Source organism: Alligator sinensis, unplaced genomic scaffold (assembly GCF_000455745.1).
Source record: "Alligator sinensis unplaced genomic scaffold, ASM45574v1 scaffold112_1, whole genome shotgun sequence".
Classification (NCBI taxonomy): Eukaryota; Metazoa; Chordata; order Crocodylia; family Alligatoridae; genus Alligator; species Alligator sinensis.
The window spans coordinates 394,524-410,232 of record NW_005841892.1 but is presented as its reverse complement, the minus strand read 5'-3'; the positions used below and the strand labels follow the sequence as shown (position 1 = coordinate 410,232).

Here is a 15,709-nt window from a genome sequence, read left to right as displayed (position 1 = left end):
TGAGTTTAAGGCACATGAGGGTGTCAGCCTAGCAATTCTTAATAGTCCAGCCTGACTCAGATGTGCTATGTTAATCCACGCGCTTGTGTCTGACTGCATTTTATTGTTGCCCTGATGAACTGAATTCAAGTTATATGAGGGTGTTAGCCTGTCATTGCTAAATAACCCAGCCTGGCTCAGGCGTATCCTGTTGATCCATGTGTGTATGTGCGTACATGTGTTTGACTGGTTTGGTGGTTGGAGGAACCCAGTCCCATTGAAACTGAGTCCTGCAAGATAGCTCCATTGAGGGGGGGCGGTGAGGACTTGCAGAAGGGAGAGATACAGCTCCATATAGAAACACAAGTAGCACAAGCAGTACATTAATACAGATACCCCCAGAAATGTACCCATAATAAATGAGCACACCCCAAAGTGATGGGTAAATCTAGTAACACATGAGATGATCACTTTCACCTCCAATGTAAGTCAGGGAAATTGGGCAGTAGGGTAGAAATCCTTAATTTTAGGAAAGCTGACTTTCACAAGAGGAGTACTTAGCAACAGCCTAGACATGTAGGGAACAGATCAGGACAGCAAAAGCACAAACTGAATACAGATTGGCAACTGGACTTAAGGACAACAAAAAGTCCTTCTTTAGATATGTAGGAAGTCAGAGAAAAAATAAGGGAAGCATAGAGCTCCTGATGAATGAAATGGGATGGCTGATAATGGACACTCAGGACAAAACCAAACTCCTGAATGAATACTTCACATCAGTATTCCACCAGTCCAAGGCTGTTCACCTGCTTGACAGGATATAGGATAATCATGGTGGGGGTGGCCACCCTCCCATAGTTGGCAAAGATGTTGTGGGGAAACATCTAAAAAGGCTAAATATCTACAAGTCAGCAGGTCCAGATGAACTACACTTGAGGGCGCTAAAAGAACAGGTGGATATCATTGCGTGACCTATGGCAAAGTTATTTGAAGACTCATCGTGCTTGGGAGAGGTCCCAGAAGTTTGGAAGAAGGCCAATGTGGTGCCTATTTTTAAGAAAGGGAGAAAGGAAGACCCAGGAAATTACAGGCCAATCAGTTTGACCTCAATCCCTGGTAAAATCCTGGAGAAAATTACCAAAGAATCCATTACAGACAGGCTAGCAGAAGGTAGAATTCTGAAGGATAGCCAACACGGCTTCATTACAGGCAGTTCATGCCAGACCAACCTCATTTTCTTCTACAATCAGGTATCACCACCTGCAGAGGGGAAATGAGGTTGATGTTATATACTTAGACTTCTAAAAGGCCTTTGACCTGGTTTCCCACACAGTCCTCATGGGAAAATGTGGCCTTGACTACTTCATGGCCCGGTGGCTAGGTAACTGGCTCTGTTGTAAAACCCAGAGAGTATTGATTGATGGAACTGAGTCATCATGGTAGAGGGTAACCAATGGTGTCCCTCAGGGTTCAGTACTTGGACCAGCGCTTTTCAACATGTTCACTAACAATTTGGATTCACGTATTAAAAGTGAACTAGCAAAGTTCACTGACAACACCAAACTACAGGGAGCATGGTCATGCTTGAAGGCTGGCAATACAGACCAACCTGGTCAGGCTAGTGGCATGGGTGGACCTCAACTTGGTGTCGTTTAATACAGATATGTAAAATACTCCACATGGGGAGAAATAATCCACAGCACACTTATAGGCTTAGCAGCACTATGCTTGCTAACACCACATCTGAATGAGACCTGGGTGTTATGACAGACAACAAAATGAACATAAGCTACCAATGTGATACTGTAGATGGCAGAGCTAATCAAACACTGGCATGAATCTACTGAGGCATCTCAAGCAAAGCTAAGGATGTCATCCTCCCTCTCTACTTGCCCCTGATGAGAACACAGCTGGAGTATTGTGTCCAGTTCTGAGGGGCCGCGCTTCAGGAAGGATGTAGAGATGCTTAAGGGAGTCCAAAGGAGGGACACACACATAATTAGAGTCCATATGTGGAGAGGATGAAAAACTTGGAACTGTTCAGCCTGGAGAAGAGAAGTCTCAGAGGGGACTTGGTGGCAGCCTATAAATACATCAAGTGTGTACATGAGGGCCTGGGGGAATATCTGTTCACCAAGGGCCCCCAGGGGAGGACAATCAATAATGGGCACAAATTACTAGCAAGGGAAAGACTCTGGAGGTAGTCAAGCATTTCCCCAATCTCAGTAGCCACCTCTCTTAGAGTGACCATTGAGGATATCCAGCACAGGATGTGGCATTCATGTGCCTCTTTTGGGAAATTGCTTTGGCATGTCTTTATTCATTGCAGTCTCCAGAAAGACACCAAGATCCAGGTCTACAATGCAGTCATCATCATCCCCCTTCCTATACAATTGTGAAAAGTGGGTGATCTAATGTTGTGATCTATAGAGCCCAGAGAGGTATCACCAACGCCTCTGGAAAAGCCTCCACATCAAGTGGGATGATATCTGCACAAACATCAGCATCCTTACTAAAGCCAATATTACCAGCCTTGAGTAGGTGATCCTGAAGTACTAACTTTGCTGGACTGGACATTGTATGTGGATGTTCAACTCAACTACCAAAACAAGTGCTCTGCTTCAGCTTAGCAATGTCTTGAGATCTTGCATTGGCCAGAGAAAATACTACAAAGACAAAATCCAACGCATACCTCAAGAAAATGGATGCTGACATCAAAAACTGGATGGAGCTGAGAGTTGACCAAATCCAATAGTGCTGCAACCTCAGCTAAGTGGCATCCCCTTTCTAGATAAAGTGTCTTGCCCTCAAAGTAGAGAAGAGAAAAAGAAGGAAGGAAAAGGAGAGAAATCCTATCCTATGGCCTATACTCCTCTGTGGAAGGACCTGCAACTTCTGTGAACAGGTCTGTTGCTCAAGGTTTGGGATCTTAATTCACCTCAAGATCCATCAATGCATCATGGTAGAGATCATTCTTGAATAGCAGTCATCCTTGGGGCATTGCCAATGATATAGAGAACAGATGATAAAAAGTGGGATTGATGTTATTAAACTATAGATTATTCACAATTTTCCCCTAGAAAGAAAAAATAAATCCTTCCTCTACCAAGACCTGAGCCCCAGCCTAGGAGGAAACATACAGTCTTAGAACTGTAAGTCAGTTCCTCTCACTGAGCTTTAACAACCTGAAGTATTGACCTTGCTTTCTGCCCAATCAAATAACATTTACACTGCTGATGTTCAGAGCAACCCTTACACTTATCTTTTAGGTGACACTAATTAATGCTGTGACAAAAATCAAAACCACTCTAGGGAAGAAACATGCTCACAGTTCAGATCAAAGTTAATAGTACCAAACTAACAGCTACACTTAATCAAATTAGGAGTTAAGATACACTGATCTCTAGCCAGTTTGGTCAATTACATCTTATACATCTATTAATGTATTTCACTAAGTCCAGCCTAGAATTTAGACTAAGAATTCAATTCTCCAGTGCTGTTAGCTATGCATATCATATTTTAATTGGCTAAGAATGTAAATATATTTGTTTCATTTTCTGTGGTACTATGAATGTGGGAGTGATAGCTAGAAAATGATATTCAGAGATTTGCGTTTAAGAATTGGCTTACAGGTAAAGTAGATATTGCATTAGAACAATGGTACAGGGAAGCAGCAAGGGTTAATTGGTTTCTAAAAGTCTGTTTGTGATAAAGTTACATGTTCTCAGTTTTCAAGGCCCATAGTGTTGGAAGCCAACAGACAAACAGGCTAGGAAATTCAAGATATAGAACACATTGTTCCCTGAAAACCATAACAAAGGTAGGCTTGCCATGTTGGCATCGTCACAATGTCCACCTACAAAGCCCCTGAGATTTCCAGTTTTTGTGAAATGACCAAATTATGAGGCCAGTCATGCCCAAATTAACATCCCAGTAAATTACCAAATTAAGATGTATGCATGTGATGGGTTTATGGGAACAAAGAGTTATGCTGACAGAACAGAATGTGGATAGCATGATGACCACTGGGAGAGCAATCAATGATGCGTGGAAACAAATCATCAGAGCAGAAAGAAGACAAAAAGAAGGATTTCAGGGTAACAAAGGATCCCTGAGGGTGGGATCTGAAGGCAACCGTAGACAGAGGGCACACCACCAGCCCATCTCACTCACCCCACTGTGGGGGGGAGGGGGGAAGGGGGGGAGGACTAAGCCTTGGCCCTTGACCTTGAAGACTTGGGTTATAATATTTAATTAGGTTGTGTCTTGAAACTTGTTCTACTTTCATTGTAATGACAGAGGATTCTATGTTAAAATTAAGCTTATTAGAAGAAACGGGTAATATGCCTACAATGTATGTAGGAACCGAACTGCACTGTAAGATTATTTACTGGAATAAAGCTCTATCTATTAGTCTATCTAAAAAATGATCATCCATGAATTGAAATAATTTACATAGGACCAAATTTAGATGCAGGGGGAAAAAAAAAACATTTTTGAGAATTTGTCTGCAATGGTGTTGAATATCAATAGGTAGACTTGAAGTCTTTATGGGCTTGATCCATGTTTCAGTGCCATAAAATAGAAGCTTTTCTACTTGCCTCAAAGTGAACATGTTCAGGACCCAAATTGGCACTTACCATAAAAATGCATATATTTCTCTAGTGGTCTGCTTGTAGTTCTATACCTGAGGCAGGTTAAAAAATTTTGATATACTATTTAAGGGTTAAATTAACTTAAGTCAGATTTATTGAAAATTATATAGGAATGTAATATCCCAGAATCTAATCTGAGACATCCTATTAATTTAAATGTAGTTATACTAGAAGAGAATATTGACATATTAGACTATGCAGTTTTAAGCATCTCTACAAAAGGATTTCTTCATGACTAAAGATAGATGGAATCTTATTGGTTACAACTTGCAAATTAACATACATAGAGCACAGGACAACAACAGCAGAACTGTTCATTGCTTAATGTGAAAACAATATTCACTCATCCAAGTTGCACTGAAGTTCATTTGAACTAAATAAAAAAAGGAAAATAAAATTGCGCTAATAGATGCAGTTAGACATATCTGGTTGTGAATGACATACTGGCTTGCCCCCAGACAGTGCCTGAATTCTATACTTGAATATAAATAAAAGGTAAGAAAATCTCATATGGGATAAAGTGCATCTGAGTTTTTAATTGACCCCAATTTAGTGAGGACTAACTAGTATTAGTTAACTTGCTATTGATTGGTGTTGGTAACACACATTATGGCTAAACTACCATTATTAGTAGCTTTTTGTTTGTCTAACTTCTCTCTCTCCTACTGGTTGCAGCAGAAAACTGTCACACAGATCTGTCTTCCCATTGTCTGCATCCGATGTGTCATGGATTGTGATATTCAAAGCCTGGATAAGGCAGATGAGGTTAGATACCAGCTGTGCTACTTCAAAGTCTCCAAAGAAAATATTAAATTCTATATGTAGATGTGGAAGGAGAAGCCCTGGGAAGGGAGGAAAGCCTGAGGGTACCTCCTCTCTGCAATTTACCCAGGTGGAGCAAGGAGCACCCTTGGGGACTGGAGTACCTTGTTGTTTTTCTGAAGTCAGTGCTCACCCTGGATTGGTGGTAGCTGAGCCCAGAGAAATAATTCTGGCCCTGGACAGGGGCAACTAGGGAGAGAGTGTAGCATCCTAGCAGAGGTGATGCTGAAGGATGCTCCTGCCATCACCTGCCTTGAGCCAATTGTGGTGAGAGGGTACACAGCAACCAGCAAATTTGTTTGCAGGATCGCCAACCTGACTATTGACCATTGCCAAAACATTGGGGCAGTCCCCCTTAGTTGCAGGACTCCCAGCCCTGGCCAGACATGGTGTACTCCTGCAGCTAGGAGGCCCTCCTACACATGCAAATTAAAGTTCAATGGTAACCAGCTATAAAGTTAGTACATATTTTCAAGTTCCAACTTTATAGCTGGTTGGAACTTTTTTATCCTGTGATATCTACTTAACATGTGCAAAGTAATATCTCTTGTTTTTTGCCATGACAAGGAGTAAAGCGATCCTTTCACATGGTAGTTTAGAGTGATGTTCTAGCCATAATTGTCTAGGAATTCTGCAGGAGGCAATGTTTATTTTTTGGTGGGGGGTGATTTGTTTTATTGAATCAGCTGCATAGTTAGGATAAAGTTAGACAAGCTTTCAAATGCACTGCATTTCTTTTCAGGTATGAAGCTTGATTACTGGAAGATCAAGACCTATCAGAAGGCATAAGGTTATCATCCCCTGTATTGTGTAAGTTTTATTTATTTATTTATTTATTTATTTTTAATTTACTGATATCTTTTATTGGACAAGCTGTACCACTGGAATTTTTTCCTGCACACTATTGGTGGTGATGACCATCCTCCCTTCTGATAGGTCCTGACCTCCCAGTAATCAAGCTTTTTTTTTTTTTGCTAATTGTTTGTGGCCGACCCCTGAGACTATACCCACTGTTCTTACCAATCCTTTGCTTGCTTTCCTCCTCAGACAGAATGAATGCCTTGCATTCAAAAGTTTTTCAGCTGGTTCAATAAAAGATATCCATAATATCCTTTGCTCTCTATATGGTACTTTTTCATTTACATCAACTTCAAGTCTGCCCTATTAATCTTGCTGAGTAATTAATGAAATTTCACTAAATCATAAAGCATAAATAACATGTTTCTCAATCCTAATTTAAGTCTTTTTAGTCAAGTTGTGTATTAGCTGTTCTCCAATATCAACAATTTCGGCACATTCACAGACAAGCTGTATTGAAATTTAAACTCTTGGCTTGCTGCTCAACATCTCTGAATAACATCTCTGAGCTAGTGTAGTTGTTAAGGCTGTGCAAAGCTTCAGTCCCTGATTGAATCTGGTGGAGATTCAGCCAGATTCACTGGCCAAATCTCCAAATCCAAATTGAATCATATGCCCTCTTAATCTCTCCAAATTGATTTGGAGCCCCCCGAATCAATTCGGAGAGATTCAGACATAAAGGCAGCTTTAAATGGTTTTTCTACGTACGTCTAGGTAGCAGGGGCTCATGAATGCTGTGATGCTGGGGCAGATGGAGCATCCCACAGAAGCGTGGGGGGCTCCCCAGCATGCTCAGCAGTAGACCCAGAAGTGGAATTACTTCTGGTCCACTTCCAGGTCCACTGGGGAGCGTGCTGGGAGGTCCCCCTGTGCCCCCTCCCCCCCGCCCCCGCTCATTGACTGGTGCCTCCTGGTTCTGGGAAAGGCACCCAGGATCTTCCTGTGGCTGATCACCAAGCCAAGAGGGGGCACCAGGGGGGCCCCCCAGCATGCTCCCCGGCAGTCCCAGAAGTCTAGTGGAAGTACTTCCAAGTACTGGAAGTACTTCCAGTCCACTTCCGGGTTTGCTGCTGAACACACTGGAGAGCTCCCTGCACTGCTGTGGGATGCACCACAGAAATCACGAGCCATGCTGCTACCTAAAGGTATGTAGAAAAAGAACTTTTAAAGCTGTGCCTGTGTCTGAGAATCAGCATCGAATTATCAGATTTGGATTCGGCTGAATCAAATTGGGGACAGTGATCTAAATCAACAGATCGAATCACTGTCCCTGATTCGGGCCGAATCCGAATCCAAAATGAATAGGGCCCATTTTGCACACCCCTAGTAGTTGTGCATTGCTCTGCAATACACTTTACTTTTATTGTACATGTTTTTTCAATAAAAACTCAAATTTACTTTTTTTTTCATTTGATATTCTTTATTGCTACTTTTCTCCACTGCCATTTTTACTGTCTTGGAGGCTAATCATAGGAAAAAACAATAAAACCATAATAAAATAATATGTTTCATAATATTAGAAATGCAAAATACAGTATGCCACTTTTGGTCCTCAGGCCAGGTATAGACATTACACATAAATGAGTCTACCAATGTAAACCAAAAACACAGTACACATTACCAGAAACCAACCTAAACCTGTAACAGAACAGAAGTTCAATGCACATGGGCTGGTTTAAAAATAGCAGAACCTGGTGTAAGATAGACCTGCATGGATGTAGTATCCAACTTAACTGGTTTAGGTTAGACCAGTATATTGAACTTTTGTACCAGGTCCTCTTCTGACACAAGTTAGGTTGCAGTCTGCTGGCATAGCAGGTGCCTTTGTCACTTCCCCACTTCCTCCCTCACATGAGATGTCAGCCACAGGCAGGGAATAGGAGAAGTGGGTAAGGGACCAGCTATAGCTCTGTATTTGTCTATGTTTATACAATATTCTGAGACAGAGGAGAGTGATGCTCTGCAGAAGAAAGGAACAGGGCCCTTGGAGCTCAGGCTTGCAGCAGAGCTGGGTAGGGAAGGCAGAGCAAGCAGTAGCTGTGGTCTGTTGTGCCCTGTGTGCATAAGGCTCGGTTGAGCCATGGCATGATGGGGCAGGGAGAAGAGCTGCAGCCACCCCCTCCTCAAGTCACTGCTGCTGGTACTGGTGCTCAGTGGGGTGCAGGACATAGGTGTGTGAGTGTGCGTTAGTACTGCTGGCATAGGCATTGTTTCCTAAGGTCACTCAGCCAGCTCTGCTGCTGTGGCGGCTGGCACTGTTGCTCTCAAACTTGTCATAGTTATTCACAGCTCTCCATGTGACACAGTGGCTGCCCACACAATGCGGAGCTAGGATCCCTGCCACACCTTGGCTAAGACTCAAGGACAGGAACACACACACACACACACAATCCTCAGCTGTTTAAGTCCTTGTCTGTGTGGCAGAAGGCCACCTCTGTTTCTCCCCAAAAACTCTGCTCTGTGACAATTTGGTTAAGATGGGCCCTGCAGAGGGTACACAACTTACCCTATCTCTTTAGGTAACCTGAGCTGGATACATTCCTGAGGGAGGGGGGAAACCTGCTCCCTCTGCCTACGTGACTGGCATCATATACCTGGGTGAGGGGCTTGGACTCCCTGGGGAGCTAGGAACTGCCAGTCTGTCCAGCAACTAGTGATGTATTTCAAACTGGTTGGCTGGCAGCCAACAGGTGCTGGCCTCCATTGGACCAGGTAAATGAAGTAATAAGGGCTATATAAGTTAAGGACATCATAGCCAAGTCTGCCTTTATCACATCTGTGGGACTATATGAGTTTACAGTTTTACCTTTCAGTATGCGCAACTCTCCCACATCTTTTCAAAGACTGATTAATAACCTGTTACAAGAATGTGAGCAGTTTGCCATGGCTTACATCGATGGCATCGCCATCTTCAGTCAGGACTTTGAATCGCACCTGATTCATCTGACCACTGTGTTAGGCAAGATCAAGCAAGCTGGTCTTATTGTGAAAGCCAAAAAATGCCAGCGGGCACTATCTGAAGTTGTATATTTAGGACATCATGTAGGTGGAGGTCATATTGCTGCCTTGTGGGACAAGATCGAGGCCATTAGAGACTAGCCACCTCCACAAGATCTTGGACAGTATCATCAAGGAGCACATCTGTGGAGGGGCTGCAGGGGAGATCATGCTCAGCGACAATCAGCATGGGTTCATCAAAGGCAGGTCCTGCCTGACCAACCCGATTGCCTTTTATGACCCAAGCCTTGGATGATGGTGTCACTGTGGACGTAGTCTTTTTAGATTTTAAGAAGTCCTTTGACACTGTCTCTCACCCCAACCTCACCAATAAATTAAGTGACTGTGACATTGATGCCTGCACAATTGGATGGGTAAAAAATTGGCTGATGGAGCGCACCCAGAGAGTAGTGATGGATGGGTTTTACTCAACCTGGTGAGATGTGGGCAGTGGGGTCCCCCAGGGCTTGGTCCTCGGGCCTGCACTGTTTAACATCTTCATCAGCAACTTGGACAAGGGGGTGGAAAGCATGCTGTCCAAGTTTGCTGATGACACTAAGATGTGGGGAGAGGTGGACACACTTGAAGGGAGAGAGAGGCTGCAAATAGATTTAGACAGACTACAAAAGTGGGCAGATGAGAATAGAGTGAGGTTCAATGTATCCAGCTCAGGTTACCTAAAGAGATAGGGTAAGGTGTGTACCCTCTGCAGGGTCCATCTTAACCAAATTGACACAGAGCAGAGTTTTGGGGGAGAAACACAGGTGGCCTTCTGCCACAGCCTCTAATAATTCATAGCACATGCCCCTTCCTACCCCTCAAGCTTCTGCAAAGTCCCTTGGGCACAGGGAGGGGTGGGGTGCCAGAAGCCTCCTTCCCAGGTCCCATAATTGCTTGGTTCTCTAGCTTCCAGATGAGTACTCCTGATGAGTCTGGGAGGGGTGGGGATGGGTGAGAGACAGCTCCCACCACACATGCAGGGGCTGGCTGGCTTGTCTCCTTCACACATGTTTGCATGGACCAGGGCTGGCCAAGAGCAGGACATTCTGTGGGCTCCACTTAAGAAGCTGGGGAAATATGGGGTAGGAGGGAGGGGGACTTAGAGATAGCCTTCTGGTGAGGTGGTGGAGCCAAGCGTGAGGAAACAGGAAATAAACCCCAACGACCTGACCTCCCATTGATTAGCATGAGCTTTGAATCAGGCCCAGAATAATTTGGGGGAAAGGTGAGTTTAAACGCAGGGAACTGAGATTGCAGGACCACAGTGACTATGGCCACCAGACACGGTCAAGTCACAAGGATGTGGGTGGCAATGTGAAGGTGGGGAAGGGGAAGGAGGGCTGAGGGGGAAACCCTCCTGCCTACAGGACAACCACAGCTGCTCTCAGCCCTCTCGCTCCATTTGCAATGAAGCCACACTGCAAAGAGGTTGAGAGCATGTCAGAAGTAAGTGCAATTGGGTTTAAGAGGGTGCCTCCCATGGTCCTACCCCAGACAAAGCCCAGGGACCCCCATGACATCCCATGTGGGGACAAACACGCCTCCTTCTGCTGGCTGTCTGCAGCTGCCAGCTGCCAGACAGATAACAGGGCAGTACGGGGAGGCATGCCAGGCAGCCCATCAGGGTAGCCTCTCAGCTGCATTTGGCTGCCCTTGGCAGTCTTCTGAATGCTGAGATGTATGCAGCAGCACTTTAGGGTGCTGGCCTGGCCAGTGCAGGTAGCTTTTGTGGCCCTTCTCCCATGAAAGAGTGAGCTTGTGTTCTGTTTGGTCCTGAAATAACATAGTTGGCTTAGGGAAAACCATGTAAATTAGTTTGAATCTGCCTCAGGCTTTTTGAATGTCTGTACCTCACCTTCCTGGTCAGGATGGTTTCATTCCTCTATTCCACCAGGTATGGAAGCTATTTGAAATTTAGCAACTGCTTGTGTCTGTGACTTCTTTACCATTTATACCACCTTGACTTTTTTTTCCCTTTTTGCTATGTGACTATGGCAGGTAATGTGCTATGTAACTTTACTGTTCTATGCTGTTGTTTCAGCTGTATCAAAAGTACCAATATACTTAATGCTGAGATCAACACAATCAACTCTGGTTAGAGGACTCTAAATGCCTCAACCACTTCAAATTGCATCAGGTTGAAACTTGATAAATGAGCTGTCATCCTAAATGCATTTTGTTTTCAGAAACATGGCCCCCAAATCAATAAGCTATTTAAAAAAAATATGGAGTGGCAAACACCTAATTGTATATTCTAGTTTAGTCTCAGATTTGACAAGACCTACCTAATCTTGTCAGATTTTTTTTAAAATGCTAGCACTGTATAAATATGTGCTGATGCTTTTTTATGTATATAAAAAAATCTGCTTGCTATAAAAATTTTTTGATATGTGCAAAACACTAAACTATTTTAAAATACATTACCTGTGACAGTGTGTAACAACTGTGTTCTAACTATGCTAACTGTCCATTCATTTAACTACATTTTAATAGTGCAATTCATATCTATATCATAATCAAATAAATACATGCTTAAGCATTAATAGATGTTCATGTAGCAGTCTATTTTCACAAAGAAAAGATATGTTGGAATCAGCTGGCAATTTCTCAAGGTACCAAAATCCTATGGTGTCAAGACTATTGCCTTCCTTTGAGGGTTTTGGCTTTTTTAAGGGGGAGAAGGGGTAGGCATTGAGAACCAGGAATACATGCACAGATCTACAAACTTCTCAATTTGCAGACCCTTAGAGTTTCTACACAAAGTCCTAGTAGGCAGACATTTTCTGAGAAGACATATCATATTATACTTAAAGAAATTTTATTTCATTCTACCCACATTTGTAGAGATTTATCCAATTTGAGACATCCTTGTAGGTGCATATGTCTCTATTCAGCTGTCCACAAGCAGTATTCTTACCCAGCCATCCCCCCTTGTCATTGTTTCTGTTGTTCTCATCAGGTGTTATTGATATGTGGCAGTGCTGAAGTCTCAGGAATTACAGTGCTGGCAAAATTCAGTCAGGAGATCTGAACACCAATCTTGATTTAAAGAATTGCCATAGGCTTGGCTTGGTGGCAAAGCCTTAGCCAGGTTTATTGTCTATAAGGTATGGCCCTAACACTTGTGATGTAACAGACAAGATGTTAACATATGTATGCCTGTGACAAGGTATTGGCACAACACCACATAGGCTCCCCTAGGCCAATACAAAGTTTCCATATTTCCAATTCTTCTTTTACACAATGCTCAAGAGAAATTACCTATTATATTATACCTGTATTTTGAATATCTTAAACCATCCTGTGCCAAGGCTTGTTTCACATCCTGATCTGGGTGTTCCCATTCCAGCCTTATTATCTTGGTACTAGACTATCCTACACCTTGCCCAACCATCTCCCCTTCCCATCTTCTGGCAGGAAGGCACATCTGGCCCACATGCCAAGTTTTGTTTATGTAAGAAGTTCATGAATCAGTCAGGTTTGCAGGTCAGGCCTACTAGGGTGGACACTGATGCATCCTCAGAATATAGAACATCCCCTTGGTAAGGGGCAGGACCACCACCTCCATTGACCAATCAGTGGTGAGGGTCAGGTCCATAGCCTCCTTGGCCAATCAGCAGTGAAGGGTGGGACCACCAGGCCCCTTGGCCAATTAGCAGCAAGGGGTGAGGCCACCACAAAAAGACCACAGAAAGACTATTCGGTCCATGAACCCCACACTGATGAATGCATGTCACCCTCTGAAATGGGAGAGAACAAGTGCCATTCTGTCCAGACAGTCCAGCCTTGAGAGAATATGGCATGGCACATGTGAGGCTCGAGTACCCCTGCCCTTCACTGCAATTTGGCCTCATTCCAGCCCAGCTCCATGCTTGGGAGCCAGCAGCACACACTGCAGAGGGACCTAACATACCCCCATCAGCATTCAGCACAGACACTGAGCTCCTGGGAATCTTGCCTGGTCACATTCTGGTCAGAGCTGGGCTTAGTGGAGTTGGTGGGTGATGGATGCCTGTGGCAATGCAGCCAGCTGCCCAGCGGGACCTCCCCTTCCTTCCCCAGGAGACAAAAAAGGTTTGCCTGTCCCACAGGACAAATAATGGCTTAATAAGATGGTCCACTTGGCTAGGAGCCTAGAGGCCCTTCTGCCCAAAGTTCACCCTCCTTGCACAGCAAGGAAGCACAGAGACTCACCGGGCTGCTCTGTGAGTGTGAAGATGGTAACAAGAACCTCCTTCCAGTCCCACCGGCATTGCAGCAGATACGCACAGGGCTCCACCTGCCTGCTGTCAATGCCATTACCTTGTGCCGAGGCAGCACAGGGAGGGGTGTGTGCAGACCAACTGCCTGGCCCTGGTGGCTCAGCTGCCCCTGGGGCCCAGGCCCACACACGTAGCCTAAGGTCAGGGAGCTCAGGCATGCAACAGTATTTCAGCTCTTGCTGTGCCTGCATAATTGCATATGCGCTGCAGCCATGGGTCCTCACACAGGCACAAGGGACCAGCCTCTGGAATCCTCCACCCTGCTTCTCCTGGCTGTGCACCACCCTCTCTCTAAGCACAGTCAATCGAATCATGAGGACAAATGACTGACATGCATTTCCACAGATAAATTGAAAAATAGGATTTTCTTCAGTCCAGTCCTCACTCAGGAACAGAGAGGGGACAAAGGATTTAAAAACAGGATGGTCCAGTATAAAACAGGCCTACTCTGGCCAAAGCTTTGCAAAGACCTTTGTGTAAGCGGTATATATTCTACAAGGTCCCAGCAAGACCGACACCCCCACCCTGCAAAGCAATTAAATAAATCTTTACATTAGAGGCTGACAGTGTTTTCTGACAGGGGCCAGAGTGGCCAAGCTTAGGTCTGGGAAAGGTTGGCACTAGGACCCAACAACCTCCACTGCTTCTTCCTGCCAACTAGATGTAGCAAGACACAGACAGAGCCCATGCTGCCCAACTGCAGCATGGTGAACAGAGTCCCCTGGAGCCTCAGGCACTCACTGTGGCATAGTGCAGAGAGCTCTCTGCTGCTGGAGCCCCAGATCTCTGACATTGATGTGGCACAGGGAGAGCCCTCAGCTGCCAAATAACACCAGCGCCATGGGTCTATGGCTGAATCCAAAGTTTTGTGGGCCAGATCCCACCCATGGGCTGTAGGTTGCCCATCCCTGCTTTACATAGTATACTAGGTTATATTTATCAAGCCTAAACTGCATTCACTTTAAATCTTATGAAGTTTCCAGGAGTCTTCTTTCATATGTACTTATCTAAATAATTTCACTGTCTCATATGGCTTTATACTTCCAATCAAAATAATCATCAAATATATAAGCAACTGTCCCTTTGGCATCCTACTGCATTTTTTTTTCTATATTGGAAATGGACAATGTATGACTAGAACATAAAGACAATTATTTATAAAAGGAAAGGGGAACTTATATTTAATCATTATTCTTGCCAGGACATGGGATGGAATAGGACAAATGGAAATGAATTTCTTCCCTAGGAGGAGCATAAAGACAGAGTTCAATAAACTACAAATTGAATTATAGCAGCTGCATTAATTTTACTTTGTTCACAGTCCTCTTAATCTTACTCAGTTTACTAGAATGACGGATTTGATGAGGCTAATAGTGATGCACAAATTATCCTAATCAGAGAAACTGCTATATAATGAGTTACCTTGAAAGCAGGAAGATGCAGGTGTCAATTCACTATTTAAAAGGCAACTGTAAAATTAAAAAGGTCAAAGCATTGCATAACAAGATTTCAAAAACACTTTTAGAAAATGCTAAAATAAGAGTGATTTGGAGAACTGTAAATGATAATCCTTGGGTTAATATAAATATTTATATATGCATTATTTAGCACCCAATTTTTAACAGAAACTTTGCAAATTAATAAGAAAACAAGATTTTAGGCCAAGGTTCTTACAGTTGAAGGCACAAGTCAGAGGAGTTGTTTTTCATGCTGTAATCTTTGTATCCATGTCAATAAGGAGCCCTATTGAAGTAAACGATCTGCCAGCAAGAAACATCTCATAGGATCGGATCAGACACTGCACAAATAAGAGGGAGATGAAGGAGAGAGCAAAGGATGTTATGAAAACCAAAGAAATTGAGCAGTAAAAATTAATACAGATACTATTTGTTCCAGGCTTGTTTGTTGCTTTCATTTTCTTCTATGTTGACTTTATAACATTGATTGTGTTAGTACTTCAAGGAGGGACAGCTAGGTTCATAGGTTTATGGATAGAAGAGAGGTTACATGCCTCCAGTTCTTTGAGTCAATTGACAGCATATCCATACATTTGCTGGAAGCCCATGTGCTTTCCAAGCGTGGAGATCTATGCTGTCAAGACTTGAAGGAGAAATGTGCTTTAATGATCAGTTTAAA

The 15,709-nt window shown here is 43.7% G+C and overlaps 1 long non-coding RNA gene across 1 annotated transcript in view; it reads left to right on the top strand.

Annotated features, from left to right (window-relative positions):
• The window catches only part of LOC102372535, a 46,708-nt gene extending 31,276 nt beyond the window's left edge, over window positions 1-15,432 (top strand). Inside the window, exons 2-4 of the long non-coding RNA XR_323164.1 lie at window positions 5,310-5,399; window positions 6,199-6,266; window positions 15,312-15,432. This is a non-coding gene — a long non-coding RNA (uncharacterized LOC102372535). The remainder of the gene's footprint in view (window positions 1-5,309; window positions 5,400-6,198; window positions 6,267-15,311) is intronic.
• The last annotated feature ends 277 nt before the right edge of the window (window positions 15,433-15,709 follow it).